Source organism: Varanus komodoensis, unplaced genomic scaffold, assembly GCF_004798865.1.
Source record: "Varanus komodoensis strain SLA01 unplaced genomic scaffold, ASM479886v1 scaffold44_3, whole genome shotgun sequence".
Lineage (NCBI taxonomy): Eukaryota > Metazoa > Chordata > Lepidosauria > Squamata > Varanidae > Varanus > Varanus komodoensis.
Genome location: NW_025336010.1, coordinates 5,706,164 through 5,733,836, shown reverse-complemented (window position 1 = coordinate 5,733,836; position 27,673 = coordinate 5,706,164).

Below are 27,673 nucleotides of genomic sequence, written 5' to 3'. Positions count from 1 at the left end.
TGCATCCAACTGCACAGTAGACCTCCAACTAACCCTATAGAATAAGCTAGAACCATAGCTTTGGAAGGGTGCTGTAGAGGTCTTCTTGCTCAGCTTCTGATCACTCCAAGATGCAAGTTCAACAGATCTGAGAGATGGGCATCCAACCTCTGCTTAGATGCCTCCAACAAAGAAGAGCCCACCAAGTCAATCTGTTTCACTGTTGAACTGCGCCTACCAGGAGAACTCCTGAGGAGTGGCTAAAATCCCTCCCTTTGAATTTCCTGTCCGGCATTCTGGAGCAACAGAGAACACATGTTTTCCATCTTTTGTGTCACAGGTTTTCTGACCTTCAGAGACTGCTGCATGATCCCCCTTAATCTCCTCTTCTCCAGATTGATCAGCCCCCACTTCCTGCCTCCATCTCAGGAAGGCTGGTGATTCGCATCTCACTGGGGCTCCTCATCCATCGCAGCTTTTCTTTGAAGTGTTACAGAAGCTTCATAGGTGCTATCCATGGTGGTGAACCCAAAAGAGCACCAAAAAGAGAGCTCTTGTAGCTCTGTTCATCCAGCAGGACACCTCACCCTGATGCAGGGTAAGACCAGCCCTGGGTGGTATCCATGGCTAGCCTGATGTAGAGTAGACCCAATGAAATGAATGAGGGTTCAATTAGTTGCCACCAAGGGACCACCCATTAATATCAGTGGCTGCACTCTTTGCACTGGATACCAACTCTGGTCAGCAAGCAGGTATCTTGGCACTTCTCAAATACCTGGGAACTTTTCTTGCAGAATCATCTTGTATCCTAAGTGTTCAGCTTGCATTGAACTCTCAAGGTTCTACAACCTATACCGAGCCAGCGTGTCTAGATGCAAAGCAGGTAACAATTTGAATTCACAATTTGGCACCAAACCAGCACAAGCTTCTACAAGGCAAGGATGCAGATGGTCAACTTGGTGGAAATGGCTGAGAGCTGGCTTAAGCTAGCCATTCCCCACAGACAGCATATGCTGAAAACAATGTCCTGCTAAATGGAAATGGTAAATTGTCATTCTTGCACTTCATAACCAGGGTCCTGATTTATGAGTCCAGAGGTATAAAGTTGGGTAAAGGCACTCCTAAATTCTGAGCTTTCAAACCTGGCAGAATTACCAAAGGGAATCTTGGGGAAATGGTGCACTTTGTGTGACCTTTTCCTACCTGTGTGTCATGACATCATACATTGCAATGCATCCTTCTCTGATTGCCCTTATCCCACATGATTTGTTTACACACTGAGTAGACCAACATGGAGCCATAAGCAGAGGCAGCAGCTGTGAAAGAACCAACCGGAAAGGATGCTTGTTAATCAGAGAACTCCATCAGTTTTTCTACACAAGTTTAATAATCTTCTCAATCTGCTTTCTATTCCATTGATGAACAGAGACACCAGCACTACAGAATAAGTGTTTATTTTTCTGCTTTTCCACTCCATAAACAGGGTGTTGTGCTATTCTGGAAGGGGGCAAATACACAAGTGGAGCTTGCCTTTCACACAGCAGTTCCACACGATCTCTCTCCAAAATGTAATTTATTATTTGGAGGGGGTGATGAGGGGAAAATAACTTGCACAGCCCCCTTTTGTGAATTGCCTTTTGGGTTCCTTGACTGTATCTACAGGGGAATCCTGTTACTCAGCAGAATGCACCACCACACTGAGAGCAATCGCAACAACCCTGCAAATCTGCACAGATGGAAAAACCAGCAAAAGGGAGCCAACATCACCCAGGTCAGCTGCCATGAGAGTTAACAAATAGGGTATCTCAAGAAATATGAATATTAAACATGAATCCAGTTAAAAACAGCAAGCAAAACAATCTACTCAGAACTAGAAGTGTTTTGCTGCTGCTGCTGCTGCTGCTGCTGTTGTTATAAATAAGGGATGTTCAGTAGATGCAGGAGACAGACACTCAAATCTAGACCACATATAGCCATGTATGTTTCTATATGTTCCAGTGGAGCAAAGCTCAGGGAAACAAGCTTCAATTTGGATGCCAGGAAGAGCTTCCTGATAGTTAGAACCCTGGGGTATGGAATGGGCTTCCACGGGAGGTTGTTGATGCCCCATTGGTGAGGGTGTTCAAGGACAGGCTGGACATGCACATGGTAGGCATGTCATGAGCGGAGCTGGGTGGAACCGGGGGTCAGACTAGATGGCCTGGGAAGCCCCTTCTGACTTGCTCTGTTTCTGTGTGTCTATGCATTTGCCAAAACTCTGGCACAGAACACTAAGTCTGCTATTCTATTCTATTCTATTCTATTCTATTCTATTCTATTCTATTCTATTCTATTCTATTCTATTCCTCTTTGCCCGGGAGTAAATAGATTTTTGAGTAGAATGTTTATATGATTCTGATGTTGGCGACCTAAAGTGCAAGCCTAGACATGTTTAGGCAGAGGAAAGGGTCTGCAACACCCAGTATGCCCAAGCCAGCTTTGCCAGCTGAGGCATGCTAGGAGTCACACACCTTTTTCTCCCCTCAGCTTGCACAGGCTTGCACTCTTAATTAATTTTCAGGTGAGCTTTCTTTATAGAAACTGTGACTATTTATGTCACATTTTAGACTAGGTATCGATGAGTTCATGTTAGACTTATAAACTTATTTTTTCCAAGATTATTATAAAAAGTGTCATCAGAGAACAACAGAATTGCTCTTGTTATTTTGACACCAAATGCTTTACAAAAGAATGCAGTGAATGCAATATAATAACATGCACCACACTTGAGCTGTGATTCAAAGACACCTTACAGCTGGGAGCGAAACCCAAAGTAAGAAGAAACAGTTTCAGTTCACTCCTCGAGTATGCCAGGGTGGAGGCCTGGTGTCCAACAGAGGGGAGCACAACCCCCAGTTGGGGAGCCCCACAAGGGGTTTAGATAGCCATGTTGCATGTGGCAGGAGAATGGCTGCGCTGGCTGGCTGCAGGAGCAGGGGACTCTGGCACGATGGACGCCTGGGGTGAAGGAAGGCAAAAAAGAAATTCACCCGTGCCTCCCCAGCTTTTAAAAGGAGGCAAATCATGGCCTGTTTTGAAAGCCGGAGTCCACGGGGTGGCTCAACTCATGTTACAGACTGAATTGGAACCAGGGCAGTTGTTAGGAAAGCATCCACAGTAGAAAAAAATGAAATAAAAAACCCATCAAATGTTCACCTCCCTTTCCAGTTCTGCACACATCCCCAGCGTAGTTAGTTTATTCCACATTCCTGACTGATTTGTCTCCATCCCACTCCCCTGAGCCTTTTTTAAGGTGAGGGGTTGGAGGGACCACAGACCAGTGGGTATTCCTCTCTCCCAGGTCAGATCTGACTCCACCTCTCTTGTCCTTCCACTACAGAAAAGGATCAATTTTTCTTTCTTTTTTTTAACTCAGATAAAGTGTCCAAAGACCAAAGAAGGGATCCAAAGAACTATACAGCTAGTTCCCAAGGTGGCTGCTTTTCTTCAACTCCATCTTTCCACACCACCTAGCAAACCACTATGAAATCAAAGACCAAAAATAATTTGTGATATGACATAGCACGGGGAGGGGGAGGGAATGCCAGCCCTGGGACTTAATCCAGTCCCCGTGGGGACTGCCTCCACTTCTCTGCAATTTCCCAGATAGCCTTACCCCCTTACCCCTTTCCCCAGTGGCCACTCGTTCCATAATTTTCCAACTTCTGAAGTTGGTTGTCCAATCTAAGGGCTTTTCCACACATGGGCTTTTAACCTGCCACTTTACTGAGGCTTCTGCTTCCATATCTTGTGGGATTAAGATAATCTCTTTTACATGCTCACCCCCAAAACTCTGATTTTTTTTCCTTCTATGACTTTCTGTACATTCCACAGTAGAGCTGCAGTATGACAGAATGGCAAAAATATGTGACAGTTTCATTCCCATTCATAAATACGTCACAGTTTCATTCCCATTCATAAATATGTGAGAGTTTCATTCCCATTCATCCCACCATACTCCACTTCCTTTGCTCTAAAGAGAGCCACACAGAAATAATTGAGAAGCATGAGATGCCACCAAAGTATCCACCAACTACCACAAGTGAGAGATCATGAGCTTACAACAAATGCCAAAAAAACCTGTAATGCTTCTCCTAAGGTTGAGTTCCCAGTAGCAAAAGCATTACACAAAAATATGCTAGGATTGCTTTTAGTTTTGCCTGTTCGACTCTTCCCCCAGACTTCCTTTGCCTTGGGTCATACTCACCGCTGGAGTGTGGCCCCAAAGCTTCCTGAAAAAGTTCTTGAAGTCCATGTATCCAAGTTTGTGGTGCAACTCATAAAAATCCTTACCTTTGAGAAATGCGCATGAAAATGTGTACTTCTGAAAAAATGCACACATAATCATAATAGTATATAATCAATCAGAAAACAATACATGCATTTTAAAAATGAACACAATGTATTTGCACTTTTGCAAGAATGTATGCAAAATATACACTACTTTTTGTGCAAAAAGAAAAAAAGCTAGTAATTTGAATCTGGAATGAGTCTTGAGGTCAAATTCTGATGACATTGATAAGCTTGGATTTTGCTGATTTCCACATCCCTACAAATATCCTGTGGATATTTCCAAGTCCTTGGGTTCACCCAAAATAGTCCTTTCAAACACATTCATTAGAGATAAACATCCATTGATGATCGAATAAAATGTCTTACAGATTTGACTTCTTTTACATAGCCATACCTGTGACACAGGTATCTATTTGCCTACAGTAAATTCCTCCAGCATCAACAGATGACCACACTAAATAATGTAGAATCTTTGATCATAAGTTGTGACTTCCTTTCTTTGTTGAATAAACTGTCTGTTGACGTTCATATAACTGATTCAAGAAGTGTGTTTTTGAAATGCCTTTCCACATCTCCCTCTTTTGTCTTTTCTTGATCTTATTTCTGGTAGGTAACCATAACCCACTTGCCTGGTTTGTTTCAAACTCTGATTAAAACATCCCAGACATAATTACTTTACCAGCATGGCCCTCGTGTAAGTAGCCGTCAGCAGCAGTTAAGACACCCAGAGACCAGGTTTTAACCAGTTTTGACTGAAGGCTGAAAATGATTCACTCCTGTCAGCACTGGGCAACACAACAAACAGGTTTCCAGAAAACCACTTAAGCAGAAATATGTTGGGGCATTTCTATAGTAACAGAGGGAAAATATTTCATGCTAGAGTCCATCTGCTGCAACATATAGTGGAGCTATCTGGCTAAGGATCACATTACAAATTAATCTTAATTTGCAAAGTTCTTTTTACACTCTCTCGCACAGACACACACACAAAAATGCAGAGTGCAGAAGAGTTGGAAGCGCAGCTGGTCTCAGGAATGTGTCACCAACTCCATCAGAATGCAGAAATCTACCGCAGGCAAACTGTACTATGGAAATCAAGATAAGAGCATTCAAAGAAGAGCCTTGCTGGATCAGCACAAAAGTCAAACTGGTCCAGCACCTTGTATTCACCTTGTATTCAACAGTGACCACTCAGAAGGCTCGAGGAATTGGAGGGCTCAAGGAGAACAGGCTTTCCACATGGTGCTTTCACAGGTGTCATGGCCTCAACCTCATGTTTAGCAACAGAGAAGGATGAACTAGCTGACCTGAGGATGCTGACCTGCTGGTCGAAGAGTTGCCCCCGGATCTGAACACTGACACTGCCCCAGCCAAACCAGTGCTTACTGCATCTGAGCCTCAGAAGCCCCTTCCACTGATACAGAAGCCCCAAGGGCCCACCATGCCACCATGAGTACTCAACAGAGCAAGGAGTACACAGGGCAGAGAAGAAGCACCCTTCTCCAGGCCAGGCATTTGGCTTTTTAAGAATTTCCATTCTGTGAACCAGAGGAAGGGAGGACCTTTGGAGAAGAAGACTGGAGGCAGATTCAGAAGGCCTCTGTCCACCTCAAGGCCTTAGTGTACTGGGGGGGGGGGGGGCACTTACTTGGAGCTCTCCGTGGTGCTAATGCTGCAGGGATCCTGATCACATGTAGGAGTCTGTGTATGCATATCCAGGTGAACATGTTTACAGCTCTCTTTCAGACTTTTGGGCTGAAGGCAAGGGTTGGAAGAGAAGCCAACATATGTGAGGGGCTTTTGTGCATGACCCCACCTGACTTTAAGACACACAACCATTCACCCGGATGCATGAATCAGGCTTATGTTGTAGCATGATGTCATTTCACTGGCTAGGGGGTCCCTGATTAGCTGGACTCTGGCAATGCTGGAAAAGATACAATGGTGCTGGAGGACTAGAAGAGACATGAGCACAAGTCACCATAAAAAGTGAAAAGAAGACTCAGGGAAGGTCATTTTACACCTGCCAAATCCTTCTTTGCACTCCAAACTGTTTTACAGGTGATAGTTTTGTTCGGTGTTATTAGTAAGCTGCTACATAGAACTTTTATCAGCCATGTATTCTGGCAGTTATGTTGACAGACAGATCCTTTCAAGATTAATATATCCCAGTTAGGAAGGACTTATGTAATGCTGGGGGTTCATTTTACTGATTTAATGATGGTCAACAGAAGATTGGCTGCATGGTGTCTTCATCAGATGCTAAGAAGGCCATCAGTCCAGCTACCTGGAAAACTTGGTTCCCAAGAGTGGAAAAATCTGCTTCCTTTGAACTTTGTTATTCAGATTAGAGTTTTCTATTAGAGACTGATTTTGACAGCTTTGACAAATGGGGTTTAATGCCAGTGGACATGGCATTTGTCTATCATTGAAGATGTTGGAACTTAATTCTTCTTCTAGAAATGAGATCCTGCTGTAGTCACAGGTAAGAGGCCCACCTTGTTCAGAAGAGGCTGGTGGCCACAGTGTCAGTGAGGCAGTTTATCCACTCCAGGTTTTAGTCTAAACTTTAAAGGAGCTGTCCATGACGCAGAACTCTTTCCCCAAAATTTGTTCAGCACCATGGATAACACCTTGAAGGTTCAGACTATAACTCGGAGCAGATATGCCTCCCCACTGATTTTGGAGCCACCAGCTCCCTCTGATCAAGACATTTCAGTGGATTTTATGTGGTGCCCATGTCCACCTCTACTCCTCAATCTCACATTGGAGCTCCGAACTACCAGAATAGAAAGATGAAAAGCACACTTCTCTACATGTCTATGTGGAAATAAATCTCATTGGTTTCAGTACAGCCTGTTCCCAGGAAAGTGGGCATAGAGAAACCCTGGTGTGGCACATATGTGGAGATGGCATTCCCAGGATTGCAATTCATCCTCAACCATGGATGGCAAGAACTGAGCAGTTCAGTAAAACAGTATCTTGTAGAGTAAGCTTGAATCAAATGAATGCAATGCCCATGATGGATAATAATAGTCTTTCAAATTTGTCCCTCTCTTGCCTTTGGGTGTGAGCATTTTAGCAACAAGAAAGGTGTCTGTACATCTGATATTCTTTCTTGAGTTTTATTTTCATATTTGTTATATTCTCAGGTTGCTGTGTGTTTTGTTCTCTTGTTTTAATTATGTTGCCTTTTTAAATGGGCTTATATATAGTGAATCTAAACTGTTTTTATACTGATTAGAAAATCTTATATTATGGAATGTAGTTAATTGTTGTGCCTGATGCCCCGACAGAGGCAGCACCTCACGAGGAGGATTTATGCTTGAGACCCTGTAGCCAAATGTCCCTCTCACAACCTAGCTCAGGAATGGCTGAACAGATAGCCATACCTCATCCTGACCCTTTACCCATTGAGCAAACAGCCAAGCCTACATCAAAGCAAGAGAGCTCTGAGGGAAAAGGCACTATGAGTTCTGCTCATGGGGAGCCTGAGCAGGCTGCCCCCCTCCCTCCTGACACTGAACCTCCTGAGCATGACACAGGAGACACAGGGGGCGGAGCAGATCTTTCCCGCGTGGCCCTTAGATGTTCTTTGCACAGATTGGAGCAAAAGGAAAGCTTTGTCCCACCTCAGGGGGGAAAGGTGGGGCCAAGATAGCTAGTCTCACATGGGCTCCCTGAGAGACATCACTAAGGAGTTAGCGTCTGCCTTGTAAATACCTTTGCTGTAGAGCTTATCTGTAGTGTTGTAAATCTTGCAGATAAGTAGCAATAAAAGACTTTAGTTTTATTGTTTGCGAATGTGTGGGTTGTTTACATAGTGATCTGTCATTCACAACAGCATGCTAACTCCTCAGCCAAATGCTCTTCCAAAAACAAGAGCGTTTTAACCCACACAACCAGGCAAAGATTTTTTTTCCTCTCTTCCTCCACAATTTTTCTTTTTCCACCTTTGAGAAATCACAGCGATGGATCCAACTACACAAGTTCCCACTGAACTCCAAAATCTTAGAGAAGAAAATGCTCTTCTGAGAAAGAAATATGAAGAGGCTACACAGTGAATGGATTCTATGCAAATTGAGCTGGATATCTTCCATGCTAAGCAGGAAACAGCAGCAGTCACCACACAAAGCCAGGAGCTGACTTTAAAACGATGTCCAATGGAGCCTCCCCACAAATATGATGGGAAAAAGAAGGATTTACGACTTTTAAAGCACAATGTGAACTCTACATTAACCTACACCTCAATGACTTCACCAACAAAAATACGAAGGTAGACTTTTGATAAATCAACTCAAGGGGCCCCCAGCCCGCTGGGCAAGTGCAATGCTGATCGCTCGAGACCCCATATTAAATGACACAAACATTTTTATGGATGCCCTGGGGAGGTTCCTTGTTGCAGAATCTTGCAAGGAAATGGCCATCCACAAGATAAAGCATCTTAAACAGGGGCATGCCTCAGCTAATGAATACACTACTAAATTCCAGCTTCTTATGAATGACTTGGGGTGGAGTGAGGAGGCCTTAATAGTGCAATATCAAGAAGGCTTGAGGGAGGAGGTTTTGGATGCTTTAGCACGCACATCAATGCCAACAACTTTGCAGCAGTTGATGCTTCTGACAATACAGATTGATGAATGGCTTAATGAGAGAGCCCGTGCTAAGCAGGAACGCCACGCTGGCCTGCTGCCAACTAAAGAAAGATGGTTCCCGCGCATGGAAGCCAGGCCCCAACAATTCCCGCCCGATAACTACGTTGCTATGACGACACCTCAGCCAGAGCCGGAACCTGAGCCAATGCAGCTGGGAGCTGCTGGACCTCACATTCCGAGGGGAGATAGGGCCTAACGCCGCCCGACTGGACCGTGTTTTGTCTGTGGACATAACGGCCATCTGGCCCGGTCGTGTCCTTTGAGGAAGCAGGCAGGAAACTTCCAGTCCCAGCTTCGTTAAGCACTGCGACACTGGGACCTGTCCATAAATCACAAGGGTGCCCCTCCCCTGGAAAAACTCCTATGGCCTGACACCTGCTGGTTGACACCACTTTGCAGGCACACCCACAGCCTGCAATTCGAGCCACAGCACTGATTGATAGTGGTGCTACTGCTTCCTTCATGGATGAAGAATTTGCTGAAAAACACTGTTTTCGTAAGTCAATACTACCAACCCCGCTCCAGGTGGACTCTATCCAGAAACATCCTCTGCAAGGGGGCCCCTCCTCCAGCCAATCCTTACCCCTCACTCTACAAATTGGCAAACACTGTGAACAAACAGCTTTTTTATTAGTGAAAGACCTACAGTACCCTGTGGTACTTGGCATGGACTGGTTAATCAGACACAGGCCCCAGATATCTTGGGACTCGGGGCAAATACATTTCAATTCCACTTTTGTTCGCAGCACTGCAGCGACCCTACAGCCCACACTCCTCTTACCTCCCCCTCGTCTTCCACCACCGCCCTCCCGCCGCAATACCAAGACTTCTGGGACATTTTTGACCCACAGGAGGCAGACAAGCTGCCACCTCACTGCTCATGTGACATGAAGATTCACATACAACCAGGAGCAGCCCTCCCAGTTGGCAAGCTATGACACATGTCACCTACAGAGCTCCAAGTCCTCAAAGACTTCATATCAACCAATTTAAAAAAGGGCTTCATCCGTCCATCCTCATCACCCACTTCAGCAACGCCCATCATTGTGCCTCGAAAAAATTCTGAGGAACCTAGGGTTTGTATTGACTACCACCGCTTGAACTCAATCACTGTTCCCAACAGGCACTCCATGCCACTGATCTCGGAGATTTTGGAACTCCTGGGCCAAGCGTGCATTTTTACCAAACTGGACCTGCGCAACACCTACAATTTGTTGCACATCCGCCCTGGACATGAACATTTAACAGCTTTTTCAACTCATTTCAGCAATTTCAAATTCTTAGTAACGCCTTTTGGACTCGTGAATTCGGGACAATCATTTTGCAGATTGATTAATGAGATCTTCCACGATTTTCTTGACAACTTCTTGATCACCTACCTGGATGATTTGCTGATCTTCTCAAATGACCTCGAGTCTCACGTACGCCACATGCGAGCCATCCTACAACTCATGCGAGAGCACCACCTCTCTGCTAAACTGGAAAAATGCGATTTCCACACCACCTCCCTCCTGTACCTGGGCTATCGCATTTCCCCAGACAGGCTGCAGATGGACCCCGAAAAGGTGTGAGCAGTTCTATCCTGGCAACCGCCATGGACAAAGAGAGAACTACAAAAGTTCTTGGGATTTGCGAACTTCTATTGTCGGTTCATACCGCACTTCTCCCATTTAACTGCACCCTTGACAGACCTTTTGAAAGACAAGGGATGCCGCCTGAATTGGCCACCCAATGCCGCATCCGTGTTCGACACTTTGAATCACCAATTCACTTCAGAACACCAACTGATCCATCCCGACACATCCGCACCGTTCATACTACAAACTGATGCCTCCGACAAAGCCATTGGAGCTGTCCTCCTACAACCACAAAAGGGGTCTGCCACTGACCTCAGACCGGTGGCTTTCTATTCTTGCAAACTCTCCAGTTCAGAGCGGAACTACACAATTTGGGAGAAGGAACTGTTGGCAATCAAAGCTGCCTTAGAAGAATGGCGACATTTACTTGAAGGTTCTCCACACACGATCCTCATCCAAATGGATCACAAGAACCTAGTCCATTTCGCTTCCGCCAAAATACTCAACCAAAGACAAGCACGATGGGCTCTATTTTTTGCTTGCTTTCACTTTTGCATCGAATACATAACCCCTTCAAAAAACCTCCTGGCTGACGCTCTGTTCAGGAAACCCGAATACTTCACTGACAACGAAGTGCAGCCCGACCCAACCCCGATTCTGCAACCTGAAATTGCAGCCACAACAACTATCTCCACCTCCTGTAATGCTGAACTCTGCCAAGCCCAACAAGCAGACCCCTTCGTCCAGACAAAGAAGGACAAACACCCTTCCTGCCACCTACTCATTTGAGGACGACATCCTGCTCTACAACCATGTTCTGTATGTTCCATTGCCACTCCGCAGATGAATACTGCAGCAATGCCACGACTCTCCGCCTGCAGGACATTTCAGGGTCTACAAAATGCTACACACTCTCTCCAGAGACTATTGGTGGCCCCACATGTACCACGACGTCAAATTGTACATACTCTCCTGCCCCACGTGCCAACGCACCAAACTCCAACCGGGAAAACCCCCAGGACTACTCCACCAGGTGGAAACCCCTCCCCCCCGGGCCCTGGCACACCGTTTCGATGGACTTCATTACTGATTTGCCCAGATCGAGTGGCTTCAACACCATACTGGTTGTCATGGACCTATTCATGAAGATGGCCTACTTTATCCCCTGCACGGGACTTTCCTCGGCCAAGACCACCACTTCCCTATTTGTCCATCATATTTATAAGGCATATGGGAGGCCCCTTGCTTTAATTACCGACAAGGGCAGTCAGTTCACGTCCTGATTTTGGCAGAAACTCTTAACCTTGCTCAAGGTCGACCTGCGCCTCTCTTCAGCTCACCACCCACAAACTGATGGGCAAACAGAACGTCTCAATGTGACACTCGAGCGATACCTCTGCTGCTACGTGAACTGTCAACAGGACGACTGGCTCTCTTTCCTTCCGTTGGCAGATTTTGTGTACAACAACTCCGTCCACGCCTCCACCAGTCAAACTCCTGTCTTCGCAAACCTTGGTTATCATCCTCATGCCTGCCCTTCAGCACTCCTGTCGTCGTCCGTCCCTGCTGCCGGAAATTTCCTGCACGACTTAGCCTCAGTACAGTCCGTACTCAAACAACAATTGGACAGGGCCAAAGCAACCTACAAAGAAGTCGCTGACCGACACAGACAGCCTGGACCTCCTCTGCATGTTGGCGACCGGTCTGGTTGTCCACCGAGTTTCTTCCCCTTTCGGTGCCCTCCCACAAATTAGCCCACAAACGTGCTGGACCATTCCGTATCATCTCTCAAATCAATCCCGTCGCCTTCCTCTTGGCTTTACCCCCCTCCATAAGGTTCCACCCGGTCTTCCACCGAGCACTACTCTCTCCAGCCCCGTGGCAACACCCCCTCCACTCTCAGCTTCCACCACTCTTACCTGTAATAGTTGATGGAGAAGAAGAATTTGAAATTGAAGGGATCCTCGACTCTAGATTCCGGAGGAGACGCCTGCAATATCTAGTGCACTGGAAAGTCTACCCCCCACGAGGACTGAAGTTGGGAGCCCGTTGCCAACATTCATACACCCATCCTCCTGAGACAATTCTACTCCTGTTTCCCGCATAAGCCAGGGGGTGCCCATCTCCATCACCACCGGGGAGGGGGAGGTCGTGGGGGGGGGTAGTGTCATGCCTGATGCCCCGACAGAGACAGCACCCCACAAGGAGGATTTATGCTTGAGACCCTGTAGCCAAATGTCCCTCTCACAACCTAGCTCAGGAATGGCTGAACAGATAGCCATACCTCATCCTGACCCTTTACCCATTGAGCAAACAGCCGAGCCTACATCAAAGCAAGAGAGCTCTGAGGGAAAAGGCACTATGAGTTCTGCTCATGGGGAGCCTGAGCAGGCTGCCCCCCTTCCTCCTGATACTGAATCTCCTGAGCATGACACAGGAGACACAGGGGGCGGAACAGATCTTTCCCGTGTGGCCCTTAGACGTTCTCTGCGCAGATTGGAGCAAAAGCAAGCTTTGTCCCGCCTCAGGGAGGAAAGGTGGGGCCAAGATAGCTAGTCCCACTTGGGCTCCCTGAGTGACGTCACTAAGGAGTTAGCATCTACATTGTAAAGATCTTTTCAGTAGAACTTATCTGTAGAGTTGTAAATCTTGTAGATAAGTAGCAATAAAAGACTTTAGTTTTATTGCTTGCGAATATGTAGGTTGTTTACGTAGTGATCCGCCATTCACAACATTAATATACACATAAATAATTCATCTATCAAATACAATTTACATAAATAAATTAATATATCTTGTATTATTTATTTATTTATTTATTTTGACTTGTGTATGCTTTTCCCTGCTTCAAGCAGAGTCCCTGGGTAGCTCCCATGTTGATAACACTACTGCAAAAGGGAGTTGAAATCTGAGGAGGGAGTTGCAAAAAGGAGTTGAAATCTTTAGGAATTATGCTTACTGTTTCTAAAACCAGCATTTGTTAAGATAGAGGCCCCTAGGTTAGTAATCTGGGGAAAAAATCAGGCAGGGCTTAAGAGTTAGGGTGAATTTAAAAAAAAAAAACTTTGAAGCTGTGCTTTTGTTTTCTGTTTATTTGACATCAATGGATAGGTTGGTAGTAAAAAGAAGATACCTGTTATTTTCCAGTTGGAAATTAGATCTATCAGTCACTATATCCCTCCTCCCCTTCCCCACCTCCAAGCTTCCAAGTTCCCTTTATGGAACATTTGGAAGAAAAATGTAATTATTTTGAACAGGATGGCCTGAGAGCATCTGATTCTTGTCTGTCTCCTCAAATCTCCCAGGTGGGCCTGAAGTTTTGGGAGCAGCCTGATTCCCTTTGAGCCACTTGGGGGAAACCCTGCTTCACCTCGGACAAAACTCAGATCACTCCAAATCAGCCAGCGTCGGTCCTGGATTCAGGCCCGTGCATAGTAATTACATTTATTGCATTAACTGATAAGAGTACCAGTGGCACATCATGGAAGCGTTTTCACAGGGAAGGGCTTTTTCTCTTTCGTTTTTTGTCTGGAGCATTTGGCTGTCATCCTTCTGGATAAATGGCCCAGAGCAGGGAAGGAAAAAAAAAAAACAAACAACAACTTGGCTAAAATTCCCTGTGCGTGGGTTTGATCCATTGCCTGAAATGAAATTCAAGACCTTTACAAAAGTCCAGAGTTTCATCAGATAAGTGTGTCTTTTAGCTGTCTGTCCCTTCCTTTTTCTCACATGACATATCTTGACTTTGCAAAGAAATGCTGGAAGATGAATAAATAAAATCAATCAAGCAATGGAAAAGGCAGTGAACGACTCAACATCAGGGTAGCTTCAAATACAAACAATGAACAAATGCAAACACAAATGAAAAGAATAAGACCTGTATAATGATGCTTTGTTTCTGATACTCGTTTTGATCCCAGCTCATTTCTCATCTACTAAAAATGACTTTCCTGCATTGATTAATGTAACACACATGCTTGCCCTCCGGAGTGTATTCACACAGCTCCTGGGAGGGAGACTTAATATGCTTCCCAGGCTGCCCTCCACCCCATTTGTATTAATATTGGCAGTGCCAGAACCCCTTATATGTGAGATTGCCACTGGGATGCCTGATCTGACCTCCTTGGAGATGGGCAGGTCATTTCCCAGCTACATTTTGCCATGGAAATATGGTGGCCCTCAACCCTTCGTGAATTCATTGGTCTTGAGTGCTTGTATGGATGCGAGTCTGTCGCCTCCACTGTCTCCTGCTTTCCACCTCACTTCTCTTGGTCTTGACAGCATCAGTGGCATATTTGAGAGGACCAGAGAGAGGCTGTCCTCTGCAGCAGCTCCCAATCCCTGGAGATCCCTGCCTTAGAAGGCCAGATGGACTCACTCTCTGTTTTCCTTCCACTCACAGGAAAGAGATTTCCATTTAGGAAGTCCTTTGGCATGTTGGTTGATTTGTGGCCAAAGGGGCTTTAAATAGGTGGGTGCTGCTTATTTCTCTTGTGGCTGTCTTTTTTATGATCTTGTTTATCGAGTCGTTATATATTAATTGAGAGTTTGGTTTTAGTCTGCATTTTACTGCCTTGAGTGCCATTTGTGGGGTGGCAGAAAGAAGGTGAATGAACATGCCATCTCTTGCTTGCTCGCCTTCATCAAATTTTATATCCACTTCCCACCCCACACACAAAAGCCTTCAAAGGGGCAGTGCACATGACTGCTGGCAAGCTTCTTCTCCATTGGGCTGCAGGCCCAAATGCTTTACTGCCTTTTGAAAGTCCTGATGCTCCTATTCAGATACCAACTTCCATTTCCTCTGTCCCATACCCTCCTGCCCTGTGGCATTTGCCTGAACCAATCTCCCCACTCTGCGGTATTGTTGGGCTGGCCATTTGTGTTGAAAGCATCTTACGGGCCTCTGAGGAGGGACACTTGCATGGCTAGTAACTTACCTGTTTACCATACTGATATCCTACATTTCCACTAGGCATCAGAGCAGCTTGCTTGATTTTCCCCCTTCTCATTTTTCCTCACAGTAACCCTACAAGGTAGGCCAGGCTCTGTCAGGGCTGTCTCTCCCTCTCCCCTTTAAAAGGCAGACACAAACACTAACCTTCTAGCTGACTGTCTTACTGTGAGAATGTATGGTGGAGACCAAGAGCAAAAGAGACAATCTTTGCTAGAATACTAGATAATCAATGCATTAAGGAAATCTGGCCCTGTGGAAAGAAGCAGCTCTCAGGAGACCCCTCCACATCCAAACTCAAGCAAGCAGCATCAGTGGGTCCTGCTGCTTTAAGCCCACTCTTAGGAAGCTTTATACACCTTTGTTGACTATCCCTTCTCAACTGATGCCTCACTCTGGGATCACTTCTGCCCACCCACTCTTTGTCAAGCATACTTTGGCCTCTGCTTTTGAGGCCACCTGCTCTCTCTGTATCCTTAGCTAGACTGTCCTTGATGTGTCACCATCTCTCAGCTGAATCAGAATCTGCTCCTTTATCTCTTGAAGACTGTTCTGCAGGAGCAATGGGCCCCAGCTCCCAAAGTTGCCCAGAAGGAGATTTGTATCTGGTTCCTCCCAGTCCTAGTCCAATGCTCTAAAAACCCCCACTGTCTGGATGGATGGAGAGCAGTCCTCTTCTAAGGAGGGGAGGAAAGGGAGGGGTTTAGAGAGCCTGCCAAAAAGCAGGGAAAAGGCAGCAGAAACATGGGACTCATGTAATTTCCTACAGGACAGGCAACATCTATTTTATTTATTTATTTACAAATTTTGTAAATTGCCCTTTATCCACAAGAGATGGAAGGAGAGTGCACACATTTTAAAAACATGCAAAACAAAACAAATCTCATCTATATAAAACCATCACATATTAAAAGTCAGAAACAACAATAATGCTTCAGCCAGTAAACTGAAGAAAAACACATCAATCACTTCAGTGTCAAAAAAGAAATAATTGCATTAAAAAAACTAAAATGTTAAAATTCTGAGATGCTAAAATGGATCATATTTCACCAAAGCTGGAGTTTCCTCATCTGACTTGCCCTTTTTCTTTTGCTAACTAGACAAAGGTTGTTTGCTTTGTCCCGAAATCTCCTTTTTTCCAGAGGTAATTCTTTTCTGACATGTGTTCCCAGGCGTCCAGCCACAAGTATTCATTTGGCTGAAATAATTAGTTGAACATGCTTTAAAATGGGGCAGACAGGAATCATTCTTTTCTTTTCTTTTCTTTTCTTTTCTTTTCTTTTCTTTTCTTTTCTTTTTCTTTCCACAGGGTTAAGTCAAGTCTGGTAAGTAAGGGCAAGTCAGAGTGAGGTTTTGTTTAACATAAGAAGATAAAAGGATGGGCCAAGCCCAGCTAAACCTGAGAAGGCTCAGGGAGTGTCTGACCCACACCCCTGTAATTGGTGAGGCGGTGCACAGTATATAACTTCACTCACAAGACACCTGCAAATCCTTTTTTTCTGGTCCAGCAATCCTGAGCCAGCCAGGATTTCAGATTGCAAGGCTTTCCCCTCCCCTCACAGTTTTCCAAAACTGGATAAGGGATTGGCTGACATGCTAATTTAAACCATTCACCCATTACTAATTTTGTACAGAAGTGAGAATCTCAGACTTTGTGAAACGCTGCTCATCTTGGCGTACTGAAATAACAGATATACTGCATGAGTTTTTGGCAATATTTGCTCATGCACACAAACAGGCAATGTCACAGCAATTCAGCACGTCATGGAAAAATATTCCAATTAACCAGTGGGCAGCATGATCCAAGGACAACATAATTCAGATGACAATTGTGCAGAAAGAAGGCCTCTATAGTCAATTGTTCAATCACTTTTTTTCCTGAGGCTTTTAGCTGTGGTAGCCAACCTTTTTTGGCCATAGATACGTTTTTCAATTTTAGAAATGGTCTTGGGCACCACCAGAAAATGGCTGCCATGGGAGATGTGGCTGAGGACAAGTCACATGCCCAGGAGACCGAGTGCAAGGCAGAGCTGGGGTCTAAGTCATGACACAATAATAGGCTTCCAGAGCACCAAGGGAAATGTATTTCATTGCAATTCTAGTTACTCCTGCAGATAGGCAGACACACAAATTTTGGACTTGTTCTCCAAATATTTCCTCAACGATTATTTGCATCCTGAATGCTAACATCTTTTTTCTTGTTTGGCTAGGAGAAATGCAGGTTGCTTGATCATCAAAATACATAAGTAATGAAATAAATAAGAAAATGTGTTAATTTTAAAAAGTGGGAGATGTAGGGCATTTTGAGGACACCCTCAACCCTTGAGAAAGAGGGTTTCTGGAATCCACTGGGGCTCATGGGTGGAAACAGTGCCTACCCCTGCTACAACTTAATTGTCACATAAATTTGAGCTCTGCACAAAGGGCCTCTCAAAATTCTCTGCTCTGTTTGTGTGAGAGAAACTGTGGGAATAACTTCACCAGATTTTTCCAAATTTTTCTAGGAAGAAAATTTGGAGAAAATATTGCATAGTAACCTTTTATTTTTTGGGAGTAAGGAAAGACACATCTCAGAACTTTTCAGAGAAAAGTATCTTCAGGGAGGGCATTTTGAATTTATTCTGGAATGCTTTTGGTGGTGTTTTGGGGCTTACCAAATCACTGTGAGGTCGCCATGGGTATGAGATATGCGTCCTTCTCTGAAAAGGTCCTATGAGAAATTTTCTTTGTTCTTTAATTGACATGCAGGAAGTCAGGAATGCTACTGGCTGTTGGAGAGATGAGTGTACAATGAAAAACTGGACACTCAAACACTCTCTCCATAAGTAGGGTAAATGTAAGAACTCCATGAGGCTTTCTCCAGAATGCCCTTCTCCTTGGAATTGCTTTTCAAAAGCAATTTCTTGTTTTATCAATCTAAATGAAAATGAACGAAGCAATCTAGAAGAAAACTAACATTGTGCCTACATAAACCATTTCTACACATACCACAAGGTATCATGTTCAAAATGGTCTAAAGATCAATTTCTAATCAATATCCTCACAGCAGGCCTCTTGGAATAAACATAGAAATGTAACAAGAAGCAGGGAAGTCCAGAGATTTAATGGACAGAGGCACCTCAGTCCCCGGTGCCCTTTCAGGAGAATCTCAGAATGTAAGGGACATACACTGTCAAACAGAGAAAAACAAACAACCAAATAGGACAGCATTTCCTATGAGAGCCTAGCTCTCAAATCTGATCTCCTGATTTTGTCTATTTTCTGAACTCTCCTCAACAATATTATTGGAAATTGTTATCAAGGAACTGTGCATGTTAGATCACAATGAAGCACTCTGCTTCAGAACTTAGGACTTCGCAAGCTAGCTACCAAATTACTTTTGCAAGCTAACTTTGCAAGCTAATACCATGATGACAAATTAAACAGCTGGCCATTTGCTGCCCCTTCACAGAATCTGCTGCCTGACTCTGCCCAATGGTAGAGCCAATCTGGTAACTAGAAAAATTTGGAAAGGCATTTCCAAACTCCTCTATTTTCTGAAATTCTTCCATATCTCTAAGGTAAGGCACAGGTTAAGTTTCAGCCTGGTTTATTTAAAAAATCTGAAAGGACAAGGGAAGGAGGCAGAGGGACCTTGGGAACATGTGACTCCAGACTCAGAGATGATAAAAGTACCACTTATCCCAAGACCACTCTCCCAAAGCGCTTGGACAGGCTCCAAGAAGAGCCAAGGTGCACAGGTGGGGGCATGGGAGGGGAGCTCTCAGACCAATCTGGTGCAACTCTTGGCCCCATGGCTTGGCATCAGGAAAGGAAGGAACACCAATTGGAGGATACATGTTTAGAAAGGAGGTGGGATCGCTTCCAAATGGGTCCTTCAGAAGGGATTGGTCCAGATGTACTCAAAAGGAGGGTTTCAGGAAGTAGTTGTTTAGACTGGGCTGCACATTGCTCTGTGCATGCACAGGGCTACATCCTGCAAGGGCTGCATTTGTTGGGGATTTTTGGTTGATAAAGAGCTTTTGAAAAGGAACAGTCTGTTGCCTTGAATATACAAAGGGAGGCAAACATGGCACACAATACGGGTGGTTTTTCCACACAAAATGGATTCCTTGCACATCCCTAGTTTGTACCCAATTTCTATGAAATCTAATTGCTAGGAATAAATGAAACCAAAATGATGCCCTTACTCTTGTGGTTTTGGATGGGGTATAATAAAGAAAAGTAGAGTACCTAGAAGTCAAGAGGATTCAACTGGAAAGTAAAAGATAACACGGGAGCCCTCCACCCACAAACAAAACAAATCTAGGGGACACCTCTATGGCCTCATCAGGGGAAGCTGTAGCATTACTTGGAGAGAGGGATGTGTGAGGAATCCATTTTGGTTGTGGGAATCCATCAGTTTCCCTGGGGTTGCCTTCCCGGACTCTGGCTCACTTCCTTGTGGTCCTGATTCTGACTTGGCACTGAGCACACCAAATATTTGCGCAGGTACCCACCAGGAACTGAGTGCGCTCAAATGCTGTGCAAACAGCATCCCCCTTCTGCACACATGACTTTCAGGCTCTGCTTGCACTGCATGTGTTGTGGAGGAAGGTTGCACACTAGGAGTTCCGCAAGCAAGTGAGAGCTGAGCAAGAGAAAGAAGTCCAACAAACAGCAGAGGGGCAGATTCCACGGGATCGTCACAACCCTGCTTGGAGTCCTAGCTCAGATGCCCTGGGGTCTTGGCCCTGGCACTCGGAAGGCCAAGCCCCACTCCCATCACTTCCAGCACAGAAAGGCTGCCTCTCAGAGGGCATGACTCAGTCTCAATGAGGGCATGGAGGGGCAGGCTGAGGTGAAGAGGGAAGGAAGCTGGGATTGGTGGCTCATGCTGTATTCAAATGGCACCCCAGCCTCTTCATTTAGGGGGTGAAATGCCCTGTGAAATGCCCCATATAAAAATGGGGTTAGGTCTACGTGTCTGTGTGAAATGCAGGAAGAAGGTGTGAGGTGGCACTGCAGCATTTTGCTTCATGTGCTGCAATCAGGGGCTGACAAGCATCGAGGCAGCAGCATTGGCCTGTGCCATTAGGGATCTTAAACGAGAAGGCTAGGAACATTTGCACCCATTTTGATGATCTGAATGTGCTGGCAAGACAGCCAGGGGCACTGCTGGGTGGAGGCAGATACCCAGTTTAGCATTATGATGCTGGAAGGCCAGAGGTGGATTTGGGAGTCTTTTAGAACGAGGCAGTGGCTGAATTCATGTGGCTGAGATAAGGTACATAAGTGCACGGTGTAGCAGTTTCTCTGTATTTAAACACCAGCTCTTATCCAGCTGCAGCTGAAATTCAGTTCTAGCTGCCTCCCCCCCCCCCCCCCCCCCCCACACACACAATAAATCAGTCGATGTTTTCTGAGAGTTACATTTTGTATAGTGGCCCTTCCCCTCATATGTTCATCCATTCTGACTTTTCACATTCCAGAAGAGCTATATCATTCTGGTCCTGAATGTTCAGGAAAGATTTAGCCCTTCCTTGAAGTCAAGGTGTGTTGGGAGCAGGTGAAAGTCTGTCTCTTAAATTGAGAGCTTTTGTTTCTTTCAAAAGTGCATTTTCTCAAATGTCATGTAGACTGCATTGCTTTATTGTAGAAAATTAATTCACTTAGAACTCTGATCTTCACTATCTCCAAAACACAACAGTGAGTAAAAACACAGAGGAAGCAACAATCTTTGGCCTGCAGTGATGCAGAACCTCAGGCTGCCCCTTTAGGGTCCCAATCCATCCTCTACATGGCCTTGTTTCTTTGCCCTGGCCCCACCCAATTTTCTCCAGGAGTGTGAGGTTTTCTGGATTTGGAGCAGTTCTCCCTCCCCAGTCTATAAGACGGAAATGTTTTGTTACTGGAAGCAAGAACTTTAAGTGACATTATGCTGACATTTTTGTATCTCAGGCTTTGCTCCTTTTGCCTCTATTTATTTGATTCATTTAAAGTTTTTCTATACCATTCAAGCATTATAAAATCTCAGGATGGTTTAGACTCACCCATCACTGGAATGTGGCTCCCAAAAGCTTCTCAAAAATGAAATTTGTCCCTCTTGCTGAAAGAGGTGAAAGTAATCTCCTGCTTAACTTACTTATCTGTGAGCAAGCCCAAATGAACTCAGTGGAAATCATTTGTGCGCAGATTTGTATAGAAATGGGTTGTCAGAAAGACTCAATACTTTAACAAATCAATAATATAAATATTTATTTAATTATGTTAAGCATCTGCTACTCCAGTAGCCTAATTGCACTTATAGAGGATGCCAAGGCTTTGTCATACACCTGGAGATACCAAATTCCACAGCTGTTAGTAAGAACCCCTGCCTGAGCTCCCTCATCACTGAGATTTGGGGCATGGGGGATGCTGTGCCAAGAAGCCACTGTGTCTTCCAAGGCACTCTTGAGGGTACAGCACTCAACAGTAAATAGGAAACATATTTGCATTAGAGCCACATTATTCCAGGTGGTTAAAACCAGCTCTCGTCAAGCTGGGAAAATAGGCATCAAGATGGCAAATGTAGTTTGATGTTATCCAGTGCGAAGTGGGGCAAAACATCTCAACTTCAACTATAAGATGATGTCGTCTGTACTGATGATGTTCTACTTTCTACATTCTAGCACCAGATTGGTTAATTTTCAAGTGGATCGGAAAAGACAGAAAATAGATGGTGTAAACTGTCCTGAAGATTTAAGATGTGACCATGAAAGCTGCAGTATTCAGAAACCAAGTCTACAAGAACCTGAAAGGCTGTCACAGAGAGGAAGAGCAAGAACTCTTCTTGCTGATACCAGAGTGAAGGATGTGGAACTAAATTGCGACAACCCAGATTCTGGCTAGATATCAGGAAAAGTTTCCTCACTGTCAGAGCAATATGACGGTGGAACCATCTGCCTGGAGAGGTGGTGGGCTCTCCCACACCAGAGACATTCAAAAAGAAACTGGACAGCCATCTGAGTGGGATGGTGTAACGTGGTGTCCTGCAACAGCAGGGGGGTGGACATGATGGCCTTCATGGCCCCTTCCAACTCTACTTTTCTATAATTCTATGAATATACTGTCACAAGTATTCTCCTACAATATGTTCGGATATGGGATGTCTTTTAACTTTCTTAAATCTCCCTCTCTTCCTCTTACTGTGTATTATTGCCACCAGGAATATAATTCCAATCTTACAACCTAACCTTTCTCCAAAGTAATGTGCCCAATCTATAAGGCTCCTTTGTTTAACTACCATATTTTTCTGTGTATAAGATGATACTTTTTCTTTAAAACATTTACTTAAAAAAGGAGGGGAGTCTTATATGTGGGGGGGCAAGAGGAGAACTGTGGGTGCGCTGGGGGGAGATTGGCATGATCGCGGGCATGCTGGGGGGTGGAGACTGACGCATTTGCGCTCTGCGGGGGGGGAAGGTGGCACGTGCGGGCGGGGGGGCAGCATGGCGGCACTCATGTGCACGGGGGTGGTGAGGCGACGCGCACGCACAGCAGCAACTTGCTCGCTTGGAAATTGGTAGAAAAAGTGGGGGGTGTCCTAGACATGAGGGTGTCTTATAGACAGAAAAATACGGTATGTGGTCCTCTGGATGGTGCTGGTATTCAAACAGCTGATGACTCTGAGTTAACAATAAACCAAATAAAACGTTATTTCTACACTAAGTGTATTGGTTTCAAGGTGTTCAGTAACTTATTTTCTTAGAGCATGGAACAGTATATATTAAGAACGTCTAACTGAAGTATTGCACTCTTTCCCTTCACAATCACCCTGCACTCTTCACACATAGACCCTCCTTTCTCTCCTGAATGCACTTTAACCAGTCCTGATTTTATTTATCTCAGTTTGATCTCTCCCTCTCTGCACTCAAGCTTCTGCTAGCTTCTATCTCACACACCCCTTATAATGCTTGACAATATTGAGTTTTGACTCTCCCTAGTCGCTAAAATGTCCACCAAGTATTCTGCTTCCTTCTTTATCATCTTAAGTCATTTTAACAGCACTATGTAGGATTCTAATGAGAGGACTGCCTCTCCAGAGCCTGCAGACTGCTGGCAGACCACAGTGATGTGATCAAGTCCTTTACTCCAAGCCTCGAGTCTAGTCTCCCTTCCAAGTCCAAGTTGAGCCTCAAGTCATTGCAAGAAATTTTTGAGTCAAGCCTCAAGTCCCTTCTCCAGTCCCTAGAGCCAACTTGAACAGAAAAAAAGGGAAATGGTGGTGGGATGCGTGGGGAGGGCAGAAGAGTTGGAAACAGCCCCCCCCCACACACACACACACTGCCACCAATGTTCCCATCTGCACTTCTCTCAGTGATGCATGGAAGTCCTTGGCTTCAACCACAATTTATTCCCTTGCACCAAAAAGAAGAACTGAAGCCTTCCCTTCCCGCTCTCACAAACCATTCTCCAGATCCTGCCTCTGTCCCATTGAAACTCCCTCCCTCCAAGTGCTGTTTCCATGCCTGTCTGCGCCTTGCTGAATATCCTGCTGCACATAAGCCCTTGGTTGTAAAGCACACAGACTGCAACTCACTGGTAAAAAATGTAGAAATCTCAAGTCAAGTCTAGTCAAGTTGAGTCGAGTCACTTCCTCGTTGCTGCCAATCAAGTCCAAGTCACTCATGTGACTCAAGTCAGACTTGGGGGCATGTCATGCAACTCGGGTCCACAACACTGGCAGACCACAGTGCTGACAGGCAGCTAAAATGACTTCTCTCTCCTCGCACATTTCCAAGCTCTGCCCCCACTCTCTCAGTCACCAACCAATCACCTCACTCACTCATCCCCCTCTTTCATCCTCCTTGCCCTCCTGAAGCTTACCAACCTCTAAAGGAACACACACACACTTTAAATCATTACATCTGCTTTCGCAAGTTGACACAGCAAGTGCAAAAGACCAGTTTTACATAAAAACATTGTGATGCAATATTTCAAATGAGGTAATTCGAACCCTGTGATTTAGAAGCACGTTATGAGAATAAAAGCATTTCAGCACTGACAGATATTGATCAGCCCGGCTCACTGTTGAAAGAAATCAGTCACTGAGCAGGAGGTGGGAACACAAGTTCCCCTCTGCAGGTAGTATTTTTCAGTTAAAAGTTAGTTCACTTTGGCTTGTGTACAGAACTCTGTTGCTATGCACTTTTAATCTACAAGCTGTCAAACCTCTTTAGAGTCACAGGTTTTAGAATAAGTCAGCAAGCAAAGGGAAGAAGAAAAGGAAATAGAGAAAAACCCCAGAGTGAGAGGTGTTCTTCTGTGGGAAATCTTGCTCAGAAAGGCATTACACGATGAAAAGTTGGTAACACTTGTACTATGAAAAATGCCTCAATTGACAATGCAATCCTAAGGATGCCCCCAGACCGCATCTAGATGGACCTAAGTTTATTCAGATTCCCAGCTACGAAGCTGGAAATTTGCTTGTAGCTGGAGATCTGTGCTGCAATCACTCTCCCTCTCTTGCAGCTGCTGGAGGAAGAACTGAACTGGCTGTTTCTCCAACTCTGCAACCTTGGAGAAGGGCTTTGAGGGTGTTCCAGGGGACAGGGAGAGGTGGAGACAGGCTGTGCCAAAATGCAAGGCATACTGGTAGCATCTCGGCCTCCTTCTCTCTGGCTCCAAAGCACCACATGTAGACTGCAATCTAAGTGTTCTGCAGAAAGAGAGGAGTGCACCTTTCATGGGATGCTCATAATTCACCAGGTGTGGAGGGTTAGAACCATCCCAGTGGGATTTGCCCTTACTAAGCAAAACATTTGTGGAGCAATTCTGCCTGTATGGCTGAACTTGCCTTGGGTTGTGACCACTGGGTGGGAGGGAAAGGATCACAACTAGTTTGTGGAAAAAGATGCATTTGTGGAAGCCAAATAAATCTACACCCATGTAGTGGCACGGCTAGCCAAAGGAGGAAATACTGACATAGGCTAAGAGGAAGTTTATGTTTTTCCAGAGAAGCCTTCAATGCACAACTAAGTATATGATGAATCCTGAGCTCTCTTAGATTCTCACCTGAATGCTCATTCCAATTCACATCCAAATCAGCCAAAGAACTTTGCTCTGATTTTCTCTTTAAATGAAAATGTGTGCATATTTCCATGAACATATTTACAAATGTCCACATTAGTTGTGCACATTTTCAAACTGCACATTATTGTCCCCGTGATAAAAATATGTGAGCATGCATTTTTCAAAACTATACCTTTCTGTAGTGCCTTTTCCAAATGTATGCATTTCTCAAATGCATTCTGGGGTTTTGTCCTACAAGCTTGGAAACATACACACTTCGTGTGGAGAGTGCATCTGGACCTGCATTCAGTTCTAGAAAGTACGTTCTGTGTAAATTCAGGTCAAAGGCACACCAAAATGAATTTCTCTGGAGGGTTTGCTGAGACAGCTGGTGGCCTTGCTGAATTAGAGACTCTGGGCCATTGTAGTCATTACATCATAACCAAGATGTTCAATTCCTTCATAAGATGATGGGGGAGGAGTGGGGAATGTAAGGCGCATACCTAAAGCTCAGTTATAACCATGGCATAAATCAATATGATACCTCTGAAGTAACGAGCTTGGTGTGAGTTTTCTAAAGCGGAAATCCTATGCATGATTAGCTGGGAAAAAGACCTACACATTCCCCAGCCAGCTGTGCTGGGAATTATAGGATTCCCCCACCCTAAAATAAAGATGTCTTCCACAGGTATGAAAAGCAACACATTGCCTTTTGACCTCCAGGGAGTTCCGCAGAACTGGGATTCCACAGCCATAGATCTCCAAGAAGAAGGATGCCATCCTTGAAAAACATTTGGGTGCACCTGGATGCAATTTGTGCATTCTAATTCCCTGTGATTGAGCAAAGTGGGCTGCACAGTGAGGGGTGGGAGAGGAATACGTGCAGTTCAAATTTTAGTGTGAACTTACTTAATTTCATACTTGCAAACTAACAGAACTAACCTTTAAAATTTTCACTTCTAATTTTGCAGTGGAGTTCCTTGGTAAAAAGAATGAATACAGTATAAGTGTGCATTGGGAGAAGTGTATGGCAGTGAAAATAACCTTAAATGTCTATTAAGTTAGGAAAATGGCTTGAAAAGGGAAATGGGCATACTGAGCAATATTCCATACAAAATGCACAGATACTCAAAGAGAGTTCTTTTTCTCTTACGAACCTGTCCAGCCCCTGAGAACATCAGATATTTCTGGTGGGTCCTCGTGGACTTATGGTGTACTTAGTCCACCTGGAGTACAGCCTTCAGGGCAGGAGGTCAATTCTGTGGAGCTCCCTTAAGACCAGCCAGGTACTCATGCTGAGTTGTCATTGGCACCCACTGAATAAATGAAATAAATAAAATTTTTAACAAAAAAAGTAACAAATGTCTTAAACTGGGGGAAGCCAAGAAAAGCACCTGGAACACCCTCTTCAGAGTTTACAGTGCTTGGAAAGTTAATTTTGTTGTGATGGTGAAGATAGTAGCAGCGGAGTGTTCCTCTTTAAGAAAAAACATGATTAAAAAGCCACATTTGTGTTTATGTACAAAGTATGTTTACCCAGATGAATTTGTACTGTTCTCAAAATTCACTAATTTAATTTTGGAATAAAAATTGGATCTCAAAATTCAAAACTCTCCTATTATGAGAGGCTTATTGGATGAATGAAGCTAACAGAACACTTGTGGCACAATCCTATGGCCTCTAGGCAGCATCTAGAAGGCCACAGGATTCCTTCAGAGGCTGGAATGTCCTCCCTACATCTTGCAACTGGTGCAAAAGAACTGCACAGGCTACTTCCCTGAGGTTCTTGGAGAAGGGGGTTAGTGGGTATTTGTCGTGAGGGGCAGCCCGGTATGTAAACATGCCACACATTCTAGAGCAATAAAACTAAAGTCCTTTAATGCTAATTGTCTGCAAGACTTACAACTCTATAGATAAGTTCCCTAATAGCCGTCCTTGCTAAGCAGATGTCAGCCCTATAATGGCTTCTCTTCCTGAGCCCACGTGGGATCATTCTCCCAAGTCATGCCTTTCCTCCCTCTTATGCAGTCTACTTTGCAGCTGTTCAAATCGGAGTAAAATACGTCTGTTCTGGGCTCTTGAAAAATCCACGACACCTATTGTGTCTTCTGTTTCTGGCTCAGGGAGATCAGCATCGGGGGGGG